A 13,629-nucleotide genomic window follows, 5' to 3' on the forward strand; every position below is an offset into this window, starting at 1 on the left:
GAGAAACCAAAAAGAGGCAGCCCCTAAACCACTTGTCATCCTTATGAGTGAGGTTTTACTTAATAACTGGGGCAGTCGGGAGCATGAAAGCTCAGAATGGGAATGATATACTACCAAGTAAAAAGATTATTTATTTTCTTCCTTTTCTGCACCCACGCTGAGTTGGGGACCCATAAACCCTACATGATGTGGCTTATTATAGCATGTGCCAAAGCCTTTGCCTGCAATCAATTCTATGCACCACTGCACATTTAGCCAGCTCTTTCTGGAATGGATAAACTTGGCTGCTTTTTCCCTCCATGTCGGTCACTTTCATTTCTCCCCTTTATTCTCACTCTTATTCATTCCTGTTCAGTCTACCAAGTTGTAGGGACAAAGTATGATAGAGGAGAAGGACACGAAGGAATGAGGGAAGGACAGAGGTGACTGATTTATTTAGGCTCATTCTGATAGCCTCTTGCTCACTTTTATACTGCAATTGTTCCTCATCTTAACTTCTGCAGATCTGGAGCAGAGACTGTTCATGTGCAGCCCATTTCAGGCACTCCAGGGTTGCCATATCTTCAAGCAGTATTTGGTTTAAATAAGATATGGATTTTTTCCAATGACTGACATGCTTCCTTGACCTGGTAGGCTTTTACAGAGTTTTTGCAAAGTTCCTGAAAAAGTTGAAAGAGAGGGTTGATGATGAATGAAGGGATGTATGGAGAGGGGGAGGGAAGGAGAGGGTTGGGCAAATAAACAATGGAATTTTATCTGGGCTCGGCAGTCTCCCTCTCTCTTTTTCTCTCTCTGTTTCTATCTCTCTGTCCTGTTCAGGGCCCCTGCTGCTTTCCCAAGCTGATTTCATAGCAGCAGGGCCTTGGATATGAGCCAAACAGGCCAACTCTGACAGTGGGCCTGAGTCTCTGCATGTATCACCCAATACATGCTTTAACCAGCCAGAAAGTGTCTTACAAGCCTGTAAACCACACACTCATTAAGTTTTTAAATATTTCTCCATGTCAGTTTACCTCGATATCTTCATCTTGTTATCTCGTTATATCACACACATTATGTTCTGCTCTAAACACAAACACAGGCTAATACTTACTTAATTAAAACTAACTACTGGCCTGTTAGGGGTTGGTGACATCAGAGGTCTAAACTGCAGTCTGATCTCTATTTATCTACATGTGAAGGGCAGAGTCTGTTTGGACAGCCCTTTGAAGGAGCCTAATTTCCACTGCATTTTATTTTGGGAAAGACCCAAAAAACACCAAATAAGCTAATAATACAGTTAAACATTTCATACATACATCGATTTCATTAACATGTTATGACAAAATATAGTTGTGCTGTGTTATATTTTGGATAGGGGTATCTCAGTGGTTAATCCACTACTGTAGAAGGATCTGTACTCTATGATGAACACTTGTAAGGATGAATCAGAATCTGGCATTTCAGGAACAAAAACAAGCAAAACACAGTTAAACTGCATGAACAGTACAAGTCATTCCACTCAACAGTGTCCAGTCCGAGCCCATAGATAGTCCGCCTGCCCTGCTGTGCTGTCCTCTTGCCCCTGCACTTTCCCCCCTGCTCTCTCCATTGTTAGAAGAGGATGGATGTGAGACAGCATTGAAACTGGGTTAGCCGCAGAACCAGACAGGAACCAACGGAGGGATACCACAAACAATCGATTTCTCCCTGCATGCATTTTTGCTTATCAATCTACTCTAAATATAACACGAGTATCCATTGTTGTATTTCTAACGCTGCACATAAAGCATTTCTTGTAATTGTGGTTGCATTTATAACTGAGATTCCTGACGGCCTGGGTCTCAACAGTCTTACCTCCAGAGACATGGAAGAATGGGCCACAATAACCTTCACAAAAAGTAAACACAAACCTTAATTATAATCGTGACCACAGAGAAAGCCACTATGGACGTAATTATAGTGCACAGGCACAACCAAGGGGCAGAATGCTACACCATTCTGAAGGCTTCTTATGTATGATAAGAGTAGTAATTTTCTTGTTTTTGTCTGTGCGCAAATGCAGACAGGACGGGTGATTTGACTTGAAGGTAGAGGAAGTAGAACTGACCTCCTGACTGTGTCTCCTGAAACTAAATTAGAAGGCTTTTTGCAAAGCAAGTTCTCTTCTCAAATTTCGCAAATTCTCCTCGTATAATAGGAGCTTGAGTTTGTTGTTGATAAATGGGATAGCTGTCTAACACAAGGTCAAATTGGAAGTGAACGGAAGGAAAACTCCAGACAAACTCAGCAAAATCCAACTTAAAAGTCCTACTCACTTGTTCCACCTGTCAGAGTTTATAAATTACCATCCTGCAAGAGTTTAACCACAGGCTTTTAATGGGGAAGGTCTCCCTTTTCCTTTGGAGTTTGTGGTTTTCATTCCACATTCTGCTGACTGCAAATGGAGCGGCCTGCAGGCTAATGATGCATTAAAGTCTTCAAGTGATAAGCCCTTCTCAAAATTGACATTGGAAGCGGGAGATTTTTTACATTTTTGGCCTGATAAAATGGTGAACAAAACCTGGACTGACCTGTTGGAAATTATTAAGAAATACCTCCATCTCAACTACACTTTTTTTAACATATTGCCCAACAAATACAAAGAGGCCTTAACAATGAGAAGAGAAGTCTCTCGATGAAAAAAATAATCCCAACAAGAAGAGAGAAAGAAGTGAAGGAGTATTAATCCGCCTTGGAGGCAGAGCAAACACATCTCTCTCAATCCCCCCCATCTGGGAAAGGGTGTCATGTTACATCTCATTGCAGAGTTGGAGCATCTGTCCTTCAACTCCCTCCCACAGATTTGTCAGCCCCTCCTCCCCAAATACAGAACGCTCTCATCAGCATAGCTCCTGAGTCACCTCCAGTCTGCAACCAATTCCACCACTGGCAATACAGACCAGTGCCAATGCCAACTCATCCCATGGCCTGTTTTTAAACGTATCTCCCTTTGGACTACTCATCCCCATCCAACATGGCTTCTGTTAAATAAAATCCACATTAGGTACACCTGGAGCTGAGGCACTCCTGAGCCAATTTGTAAGATTCAATAAAGCTAAAGACCTCTGCATGCCACAAACAGAAGTGCTAGTTGAATCATCTCACAGCATCTGAATCATTTTCTATGAAGCAATACGGGTGGGTTTATAACTTACAACACAGACAATGCAGCAGTCACACCAACTTTATGGAACTTGCCATTGGTCAATGTTGAGAAAGTATGAGGTTTGAACTGTACTTCCAAAGAACTGTACTTCCAAAGCATTTGAGTTGTCCAACAACCTGACTGCTTGGAAGATGTTTCCCATCACTACAACTCTCATTACGCCATATGAAATCAAGCTTTCCATCCCATCTCTGAATGTGGCCATTCAGAACAAATATTAACAGAAATTGAAATTGAGGAAGAGATTCATGCTCTGTTTAACTGTCACATCTATGATGGCATAAGGTATGTACTTTTTAGTAAAATGTCCATTAATGCTGATTTCTTCTGATTGGACGATTACGGAAAGCTCAAGTTCTGCTGTAAAAGGAACTTGCAACCTTATATTGACTTGTAATGAATTTTCAGATCACTGCAACTATATTTCTGGTGTCTTTTAAACCCATGAGGATTGGGTGCTCTGTAGTAAGACACGTAAATAAAATAAAATCAATCAATCAATAGTAATGTATTTCGATGAGGCTGGCTGACTCAACATGCAAACTTTTCTTTGTACATTGGGATCAGCTGAATCATGATTAGATGCAAGAAGATAGGATAATTGATTTTATTTAACCCACATCCTCTACACGAGGCAGATAACTTTCTCTCCCATTTTCATATACTTAAATATCTGGTACCTCTGCTCTTGCACAGCCATATTGTTTTAGCAATGCAATAACAGACTATGGCAGTGTCTGCCTTTTGCTAGGTCAATCCATTGCATTGTTGTGGGGTGAAAATAACTTGATTACCATTGCATTGATTATTATGGACATTTCCACAGATATCCAACTATCCTACCTGAGGTATTCTAAAAACGTTGCAGATCATCTGATGCTTGCAGAGTATTGCAAAAATGTGGTTATTTCAACAGTTAATCAAATGCGCTTAACTATGATTCTTAACATTTAAAACATACTGGTTAAACATCAGCATTAGCATGCCAGCCTTAACTGCTTAAACCACTTACTTGCCAAAGCACAGATTCTCAGAGCCATTAGCAGAGTTAGAAACTCCAAGTCAAAGACAAATCTCCATCCATTCATGTTGAAAAAAAAGAGCATTTCAAAAACGTAAAAGTCTGCTATCCCTTTAAATATTGATGTTCTCCTCTGCCTTCCTTCAAAGGACAAATAAGTTCACATCATTGGCTCATTCTGCAGTAAAACATAAGACCTAGGTGTAGATGCACCTGTGGTTTGTGCACTGTGGTTGAGCAAGCGTAAATTATCACTGACAGAGTAAGTAAGGCCATTTACAGGAAAGCTCGCCAAACAAAAGAAGCTATGGAGCCCTTCCTGGCAATGAGCTTTACTGTTTGGCAAGCAGTGATGAAAGTCAAAGTATGAGGTTTATAAGGGTAGTAGACACACAAAACCTCTGTCATCCACAACCACAGCTGTACTGTGTTTCACCATGCCCTTAGACACAGGAGACAGACATGGCATGTCTTACACCTCAGACAATACCTGTCTCTGCTGTTAACAACACCCAGAGGGCCTGGGTTTTACACACACGAGGAAGTGTCATTGAATATTCACAGTGAAAAAAAAGACTGCCTACAGTGAGCAGTATTTATAGCTATCTGATATTACATTGTGCTGACACAAAATGTGAGCCTAATGGCAAAACCTTCCCTCTTTAAAACCGGCTCAGCCACAGTGAATGTGCAGCAGTGAGTGGACCTACAGATCCTTTCAACAATAACCTGGCTGCTTGAGCACACTAACATTATTCACAGGGGCCTGGATCAGATTTCTCCTCCAAGACGCAGTATTTGAGCTGAGCTGCAACGCCAAAATCCTCTACTTTCCTACTCTTTCCTGTTTTCTCCCTCTTTCACATCTTAGGGGATCCGTTTGCAAATTCCCACCAGAGCTCTCCCATCCCGTCAGCTCCTCAGCTTCTCCGCATGCCTGTACAGAAACAGATTTTTATAATTCACCCGTCAATCCCCGAGGGAGAAAAGCAAGGCGAGAGCTTGGGAAAGTGCTCTTCCGGAGTGTAAACTCCAGAGTCAGAGTCAGAGCTGACGACTTTGACCTCCACACACCCCGTGACCGACAACTGTGGGCCTGGGCCAAGACCGCCAGCGGACGAAGAAATGAGTGAGCAACCTAAACTTAACTCGAGGAAAAAATGTACCAAACACATGACCTCTATGCTTTGTTGTTGGAAATTAAAAAGTTACAGTGCTTAAGGAACAACAATTGGGGAGCCCATTTTTGCAGTGGCAAAAAGTTAAATGGTTGAACACTCAGATTTAGTCAGCCTAATCTAATGATCAGTTTTTCTCATTTAGTTTCAGTTTCTTTAAATTAAACGCCTGAGACATACAAGATATTTTTTATATTATTAAAAAACCCACAGTAATACTAAATGGCAGTAAACAAAAGCAAGTCTTACTTCTAACATATCTGAAACTGCAAAGACAACAACAACACAGTTGCTTATCAGCTAATTGCTTAATATATTTCAGTAAAATGTATGAAAACTGAAAAGTACAAGGAAAGAAATAATGTATGCAAAAAACGTATAGTTCTGTCATTGGCCTGTCCATATCCAAACAATAAAGGAATATACCAAGCTTGACTACAGAGGCAACAGGAAGCTATATAACTGTTAAAAAGGAGGATATAATTGGAACCGTCATTACACTGGAGACAGACAATGACATAACTACTGCTTTCCCTTCTCTGGAACTTAACAAGACAGTGTTTAGAAATGATTTGGCATGATCAAAGCTCCTCTGTGTCTGCAGAGTGTCTGGAGTATCCACTCATTAAGTTGTTACACTTGGATGAAGCTCTAGACATTTTTTAAATTCTCATTATAGACTGAATCCCTTAATTAACAGGTAAACAAAATTCCTCTCATTCTCAGCCATAGCTGCCAACGTAGAGAATAGAAGAGAAGAAAAGAAACGAAAAGATCGGAGAAGTAGACTGGAACACTTCCACGCAAAAATTATTAGACGATCATTGCTCTTACAGTTTTTCCATCTCGAATATTTCACACACGCTGCACATAGCTAAACTAACAAAGCATGCGGTAACCTTTCCCATTTTGCTTGGAATGCTCATTATAACATGGCAATCCAAGCCTAAATCAATGAGCTGCAAAGCCACATAAGAGTCACACTTTGAACCCAGATGGACACATTCCTTTCCCGTCGGCAGCACTCGCCACATACAAATTCTTTTTCCAAGCTGGGGATGTTAAGCAAATGGAAAATACATGTTCAATTCCACGAACAGTATGTCCCTGGATGTTGAAGTATGTTTGGGTATGTGCTTGTGCATATTCTGGTCTTCAAGTCCATGTTTGTGTTGAAGTCTGCCTGCATATGTTTGCTTCAAGGCAATGCTAGGGAAGCATATTCCCAGATTGGCTCAAGTTGCAAAAGCCAAACCGAGTTTGGGATGGTCCTCATCAGGCTCGCTTTGCAGTGAACCCTGCTCTGTTTTTTCCCCTCTCTATGTGAAACCTGCTAGGGAATCTGCACCTGTATAGCCAACACAGCAGGACAAAGATTCAGCCTGTACTGTGTCCTAATCAGAGCTGTTGAATCTTCTTTCAGCTCATATACAAAGCATAGTGAAAATGCCGGACAGAGCAACAGCTTGCAAGCGACACATTGCGAGAGTGTTTGCATGAAAATGCGTCTGGGCAGGGTTAAAGTTGCATTCAATGAAAATACTGTGGCCAGCTGCAAGATGCCTCCAACATCCAGTGTGATGGTATGCATTATCCATGCATGCATGTATATTCATGTGTTAGTTTGACTCTGACAAGGAACAGGTTAATGCACTATAAGATGGTATGCATTATCCATGGATTGGAGTGTGTGTATGTGTGAGTGAGGCGGGGGGGGGTGAGGGAGGTTTTTGATCATGACTTCAGCTCATGGCCATCCACCATCACCAGAGACAATACACCCCCCCCCCCCCCCCCCCCCCCCGCAACTTTGAAACAAGAGGAATTCTTTTACCATCGCCACAGGACACATTCCTTCTGAGCATGTCCCTGTGGCAACAGCAGAAGCTCAGGGATGGCAGGAGATTGACCCGGTGGGGTCTTTAAGTTGCAGGCCGTCCTGCAGAGTGCCTGTCAAAAGCCAGTTCCTGTAAGAGGAGGGGTATAGGGGCTGTAACGTCCTAAAGTCCTGCTGTCACTTTACTGAGCAGAAAAGAATAGAGAAGAAAAATCTCACTGGCTCCATCCATTACCAGACACACACACACACACACACACACACACACACACACACACACATACACACACACAAACTTACACTTACACACACTTAATACATCAGTGGACTATTAGTCAACAAAGTGTAGGCCTTTTTGTGTGGTAATGTGCATCAACAAACAAATTGCATTCTTACAAGTGAAGACTGAGAAGCATCTAAAAACCATGGGTGGGACAACTGAACTGGAAAATATTTTAGGATTGAACATTTTGAAAGTAAAGTTAAAGTACGCTCATATTGTCTCAAGACTAGTAAGGTTAAAAAAAAAAAGAGGGTTTCTGAAACACGCTTTTGCACAAGTATGACCTATTGGGTACCTTAAATTTGCCCCCCTCTTTGTTGGTCCCCTGTAGCTGAATGTGGAACAAAGAAGAAGTCAACTATTTTTAGGTATGCAAGCACGCCCACAAACACCCACACACCCACCCACGTACCACCACACACACAAGTCAACTAAACAGTTAAACATCTACCTTGTATGTCGGCACCAGAATAATTAGTCACTTAAACAAAGTTTTAAAATAGTTTGATGAATTCATGCCTGCAATAGCGATCAAATGTTGTGTCTAAGCTGAAGCTCTGGTTAATGGCTATTGCAGTATTGCCATAATGCTCTCCTACCCAGATATATATACCAGCGCAGTTCACAGACAGCAGCTTGTCAGAACTGCTTGGAAGTATTTTGATTCAGATAAAGTAGTATGGCGGCTTAGTCAGGTGAGTTGAGCTGGTATGTAACCACTCGACAGGAGCCATACATAACAGCCATGTGGACAACAACATACAAGGCTTGTGGTGCTAGCACTGCTAATGAAAGCCACACTTAGCAAACCAATGACAATGTTCGACAGCAGACACCTTGATCCTGTTTAGCCGTGCAATATATTCTTTGACAGCCAGTCTATTTATGGCTTTGGAAAAAAAAAACTTAACATGTCTTTAATTTTGTATTTATCACATAAAATCGAGCATTTACAATTGCATTTGAGTTTAAAATATGAATGTTGGTAGCATCAATCAATGCTGATGAAAGCTAGATATTTGTTCCTTTGATTACATAATAAGTAATCATAGTTGTCTACTTAAGAGTGTCCTACAATTTCGGCCCTCTGGCAGGGTGATTGAGGCCCTCTCTTTGACACAAAGTTGCCCATCCCTGTTTAACGTATTCATTAAAAGTCAGTGTAAGTTGTGGCTACATTTGAAACAGGCATCTAATAGTTAACTTTTTGTAAATCAAACCCATAGTGTCAGTCTGGAGCTGAGCTCTGTTTTCCTGGATGAAACATGCTCTCAAGTGACTCATACCAATCATCAAGACCGATTCCTCCACCTCAGCAAACTTCCAAGGGGAAAAGAAAATGCTGATTCAGTTGTGAGAGATGACAGGCTTGTCATGATACTCAAGATCTGGTGTTTGAGTTTTCAGGACTTGACTTTTTTCCTCCTTACAAAGCATGCTTAGAAAAGGAAAAAAAAAAAACCCACCGAGTAAAGTTTTAAGTCCCCCGTGTGTTGCATGTGTTGCATGTGTTGCGGGTGTTTATGCCAGTGAGTGTGCGAGAAGTCCTGAGTCACAGAGTGTGAAAGACATTCACTAAGAGAGAATGCCATGAGTATGAGTGTGTCAGTGATTTGGTTTGGAATGAAAGAAAAAGGAAACAGAAACATGAGGAAAACATAAAACTATTTAAGACGGTGCCTTGAGAATAAATGAGTGTATTTCTGAGGGTAAAATGAATCACAGGGGGGAGAACGATTGAGTGATGCACCCAAGGTCACAAATACCCTCTCCTCCGCCACAGTGCACATTGTCTCGCACAGCAGTCATGCAGACAGTTAGCCTCTGCCCCTGACTCAGAATGTAAACAACTGACCCAATCTGACAGAACATTATGTGTGTGATGGCAACACTGGTAACACACACCAGAGCCCCCTTTACAAGATTGCAGCCTGCTTATTACAACCGTGCTGACTTGCAGACAGCCAGTCCCTGTCTCTTTATCTCCAACTCTATAAACCTTCTCTACACAGCGCCAGAGAGTCAGCCAGGCTAAATTCAATAAACTCTCAACCTTGCCCAGTTGAGTAAATACAACCTAAGGACAGACAGACACAGGAGAGCAGAGGAATGTTGATTTGTGGTCGGTAAAACTCCTAATAACCTGCTGAAGCTGTTCATTTATACCAACATGAAAATAACACTGCATTTAAGAGGCCGTAAATAAAGCACAATTCTTCAGCGTCTATCACATTAAAAAAAAAACAACAATGCAATCAAATGTCCCAGTGTGGATGTGCATGTTCAATGGATCCCTCTTTTGGGTTTAATCATTGCCAAGCAAACTGAACTTAAAGGCCTGAGGAACTGCTGAGATGGATTACGGAGGCTGAATGATAACCATCTCTTAAGGGTCACTGCCTATAGGACACAGCAGACATTCCTGCTGGACTCTGGTATGGCAATTCAACAGAGCAGCATTCGACTCAAATGAAGAGATTCAAAACACACGGGTAAAAAAAACTAAACCGATCCATGGATTTGCTTCAAGCTCTAAGGTGTCTGGTGGTGTTTCTGACCATTGGTAGAACATCTGACATACATAATATGACATCCTTTCTTCCTTTCCGCCTGCATTTTTAACACTTATACGATGTACCTTGTTTGTATGTGGTGTAACCGCGATCATTGTTGCAATGGCCTTGCTCAACTCGCTGAAGGAGTCTTACATTTAAACAAGCTCGGCAGAAGAGGCTGAGCTCGCTCAAGCTGCAGCCTAGCTCAAGGCCTCTCCTGAAGTCCTGCATGTGAGCACATGAATAGATGATAAATGCGGAATTGTTTTCTTTTGCTTCAACTGCTTTATTTCACGTTGTTACTGCGATTAAAAAGCCTCACTTTAACCTTAAAATAGTACAGCCACTACGTTTGAGATCATTAATCAATGACTGGTTACATTTTGTCAGCTTTGACCACCTCAACACTCTACATGCTTACACTGTGCTTTTGTTGTTTGCTGTCATCGTGACAAAATAAATTATATTAGTTTCTTTGCCCATTTTAAACAGCAGCTTCTAGTGGCAGCCATAATAAATATTAAAGCTGTGTTTTTTTTTTAGATGATAGGAGATGGCTAACTAGCTAAAGCAACAATGTTGGAAACATTTCCTATAAGGTACTACAATCCTACAGCAGTTGTAAAACATCAGTTAGCACTCAGGCCGGTATATTAACTTTCCCAATGTGTTGGCAAACAAAACTGCAGTTGACCTCGTAAATAAGCCACGTCTAATAATGCTAACTGTAAAAACTGTCCCTGCAGCTCGACATGTTGTCAGAAATGTAACAATGCAGCCCTAGAGAGGAGAAGACAATGGGTTTGCAAATTTCACAATCTTTCTGGACATTATGAAAACATCAAAAATATTTTATGAGATAAGAAATGTATTCCAGATGTTTGGTTGGCTGTTAGGGTGCATTCTGCCGAAAAATCCAAACACAATTGTAATTGTTTACAATAAAAACTCCACTCACTAGTCATGCAATTGCTTGTGATTAAAGGATGTGAATCATTGTCCTTCTTTTTCTCTTGGAACATAATATTCTAACTGTAACGTACAATCAAACAGTCACTCAGGGTGTTTTTTTTTTGTTTTTTTTTTCCATTTTTAGCAATTGGTCTTTGCTTTTATTGTCGTTTACTTCAATATATTGGCCAGGCATCACAAGGCTTACCGGTAATTGTGTTTTTTTTTCATTCATTCATTAGTTTAAAAATACTTGACATGAACTCAGTGTCCATTAAGCCACTGTTTCTGTCACTATTTATGCTTTTTTATCCATTTTTTCTGCATACTACAAAAACCTCCTGCATGTCCTGCTAATTCAATGTTCAAAATGTAACCATCAGGAACTAACCAAAGACTTAAATGCAATGTTTTCAAAAAAAAAATCTTTGACACCCATTCTGTCTTTCATAACCCTTCTAGGATTTTTTTTTTTTCACTTAAGAGTTGCATGGTCAGTCATGAATCTATTAACACATGTCTACGTCTAATCTCTGAAAAGTTGACGTTTCTGTGCCACCTGAGGCTGAACTCCCATGTCCTCCCTGGGGAGGTTTCCGCCCTTGCCCTGCCTCCTCACAACAATGCAGGCCCTGGACCTCCGCATGAAGAGGTGCCTTTGTTCACGAAGAATGCTCATCTCACTTATCCTCTCTCCTTTTCTCTCGTCCCCTCAAAAAGCCGGTTTGGAATGTGATGGTTTGAGTTTGCACTGTGACTGTAATCCAAGAAGCCGCCAAACCATCTATCTACACATTTGTTTTCATTTAATAAGCAGATGAGAGCTGACAGCCATTCAGTGTGTGTGTGTGTGTGTGCGCGCGTGTGTGTGTTTGTGTGTTTGTGCTCACGTGTGCTCAGAGACTTCAGTGAGTCTCTTGTGGGCAACCGTAATGGACTTGGTGCAGACAGTTTGAGAGCGGCTCCTTGAGCAACACTTAGATATCCTTTAACTGGAGCCAAAGCAGCCAGTACTGAAATACGGCCCAAATAAACACAGAAAAAAAAACACATCCATGTCCATAGTGCTTTCAACAGGCAACAGATGTACCTTCTGTACATGGACACACACACACACACACACGCTTGCTGAACAATCAAGGTCATACACAATGATGTACATCTATGCTGCACATAAGTGGATGCACATGCCCTAAGTATTATGAAAACCTTCAGACTGAGCAGACAACTTGGGTTGATTGCTGTCTAAAGTCAGAAAGTGTATCAACTACATTTCTTTGTGCTCAACAGGCTGAACAAAAAACAAACATCTCTTTTACAACAACTTTGCTGCCTTTGTTTTTGTGGGCATTTTAAAGAGAATCAGAAACACATTACCTCTCTGAGCTGGCTGAGCCCTGATGATGTGCTCCTAGAGTAGTTTCTCATTTTGTGTAATCTGATCCTGCAGAAGACAGCATCCACTTGCATGGTTCTTTTCTTGCAGGGTAGCTCCTTTTCTCTTTCCTCTCTCTCTCTCTCTGTCACTCTCTCTCTCTCTCTCTCTCTTTCCACGGTTTGCAAACCCCTACCCCTGCCTCTGACTTCTTTTACTTTGCATAGCCCCTGCCTGTACCTCCCACACAGAAGAAGACACAGCTCCGCAAGGGCACAAAAAAAAAAGTTTGCAAAGGGCACAAAGTCAGGGAAATCCCTCCTCCTGTCCAGCCTCAGGGTTTAAAATGTTTACAGCTCTTTCTCCACTCTCAAGCACACTCACTCATTTCGGACTCCTATCTCTCACTGACGCTAGTGGCTCCTTCTCTTCCTCTCTCCCCTCCTCAAACTTTTCCCACCCCCCTCTCTCCTGCTCCCTTCTCTCTCTCTCTCTCTCTCTCTCTCTCTCCCTCTCCATTTTCCATCATCACCCCCCTTCACATCTCCTCCCACCCACCACAACCCCCCCCCCACCACTGAACTAATCTGCAGCTGGCCGGGGCGATTGGAGCCCTAGTTGCCGAGGAAACCGAGTGTCCTGCTCAACAAAAAAAAAGAAGGAAGGCACGGAGCAGGAAGGGGCAAAGCTGAGCACAACTGAACACATAAATAAAAGCCTCCTGTGGGAGCCAATTAAAAGCCCAAGGTCCCCCTCCTTCTGTCTCAATGAGGGGACAACATGTTCATCTATTTTATCTCGGTAACATTTTTGTTTATTTGTTGACATGTGCTTGTCAACAACATCTACAGAAGTGTAGAAGCACCAGTGCAGTGTGCTGAATGCTGTGTCAGAAAATGGTTTGGCAGTGTTTGGGTTGATTACCACTGACTTCTGCTCAGGGAAAACAAACTGTTGGCTCTAGCTTAGCAGCAGGCCCAGGGCTGCCGAGGCACTCAATGTTTCAGAGGAAAGAGTAAAGGGAAAAAAAGAGAGAGAGCAGGAAACTAGACTGGACATGCTTACTGATGACCAGTGGGATAATCATTAACCTGCTCAACCCCACAGGACCTCGCGGGCAAGTCTATTATTACACATCTATGCTTTTACAGACAAACTGTTTTCCAATCCTGAATTATTTATAGAGAACATGTCATTCATAAAGATGTGGCTAGTGGATTATGTTTTATGTTATGACATTAA

General features: G+C 41.7%; 1 protein-coding gene across 1 annotated transcript in view; it reads right to left on the reverse strand.

Annotated features, from left to right (window-relative positions):
- Nucleotides 1-12,829, reverse strand: part of si:dkey-82f1.1 (DENN domain-containing protein 2A) — a 35,526-nt gene extending 22,697 nt beyond the window's left edge. Inside the window, exon 1 of the mRNA XM_020660628.3 lies at nt 12,390-12,829. The gene's annotated coding sequence lies outside the window, so the exon portion shown is untranslated. The remainder of the gene's footprint in view (nt 1-12,389) is intronic.
- Nucleotides 12,830-13,629: the final 800 nt, after the last annotated feature.

This window comes from Labrus bergylta, chromosome 7 (genome assembly GCF_963930695.1).
Source record: "Labrus bergylta chromosome 7, fLabBer1.1, whole genome shotgun sequence".
NCBI lineage: Eukaryota > Metazoa > Chordata > Actinopteri > Labriformes > Labridae > Labrus > Labrus bergylta.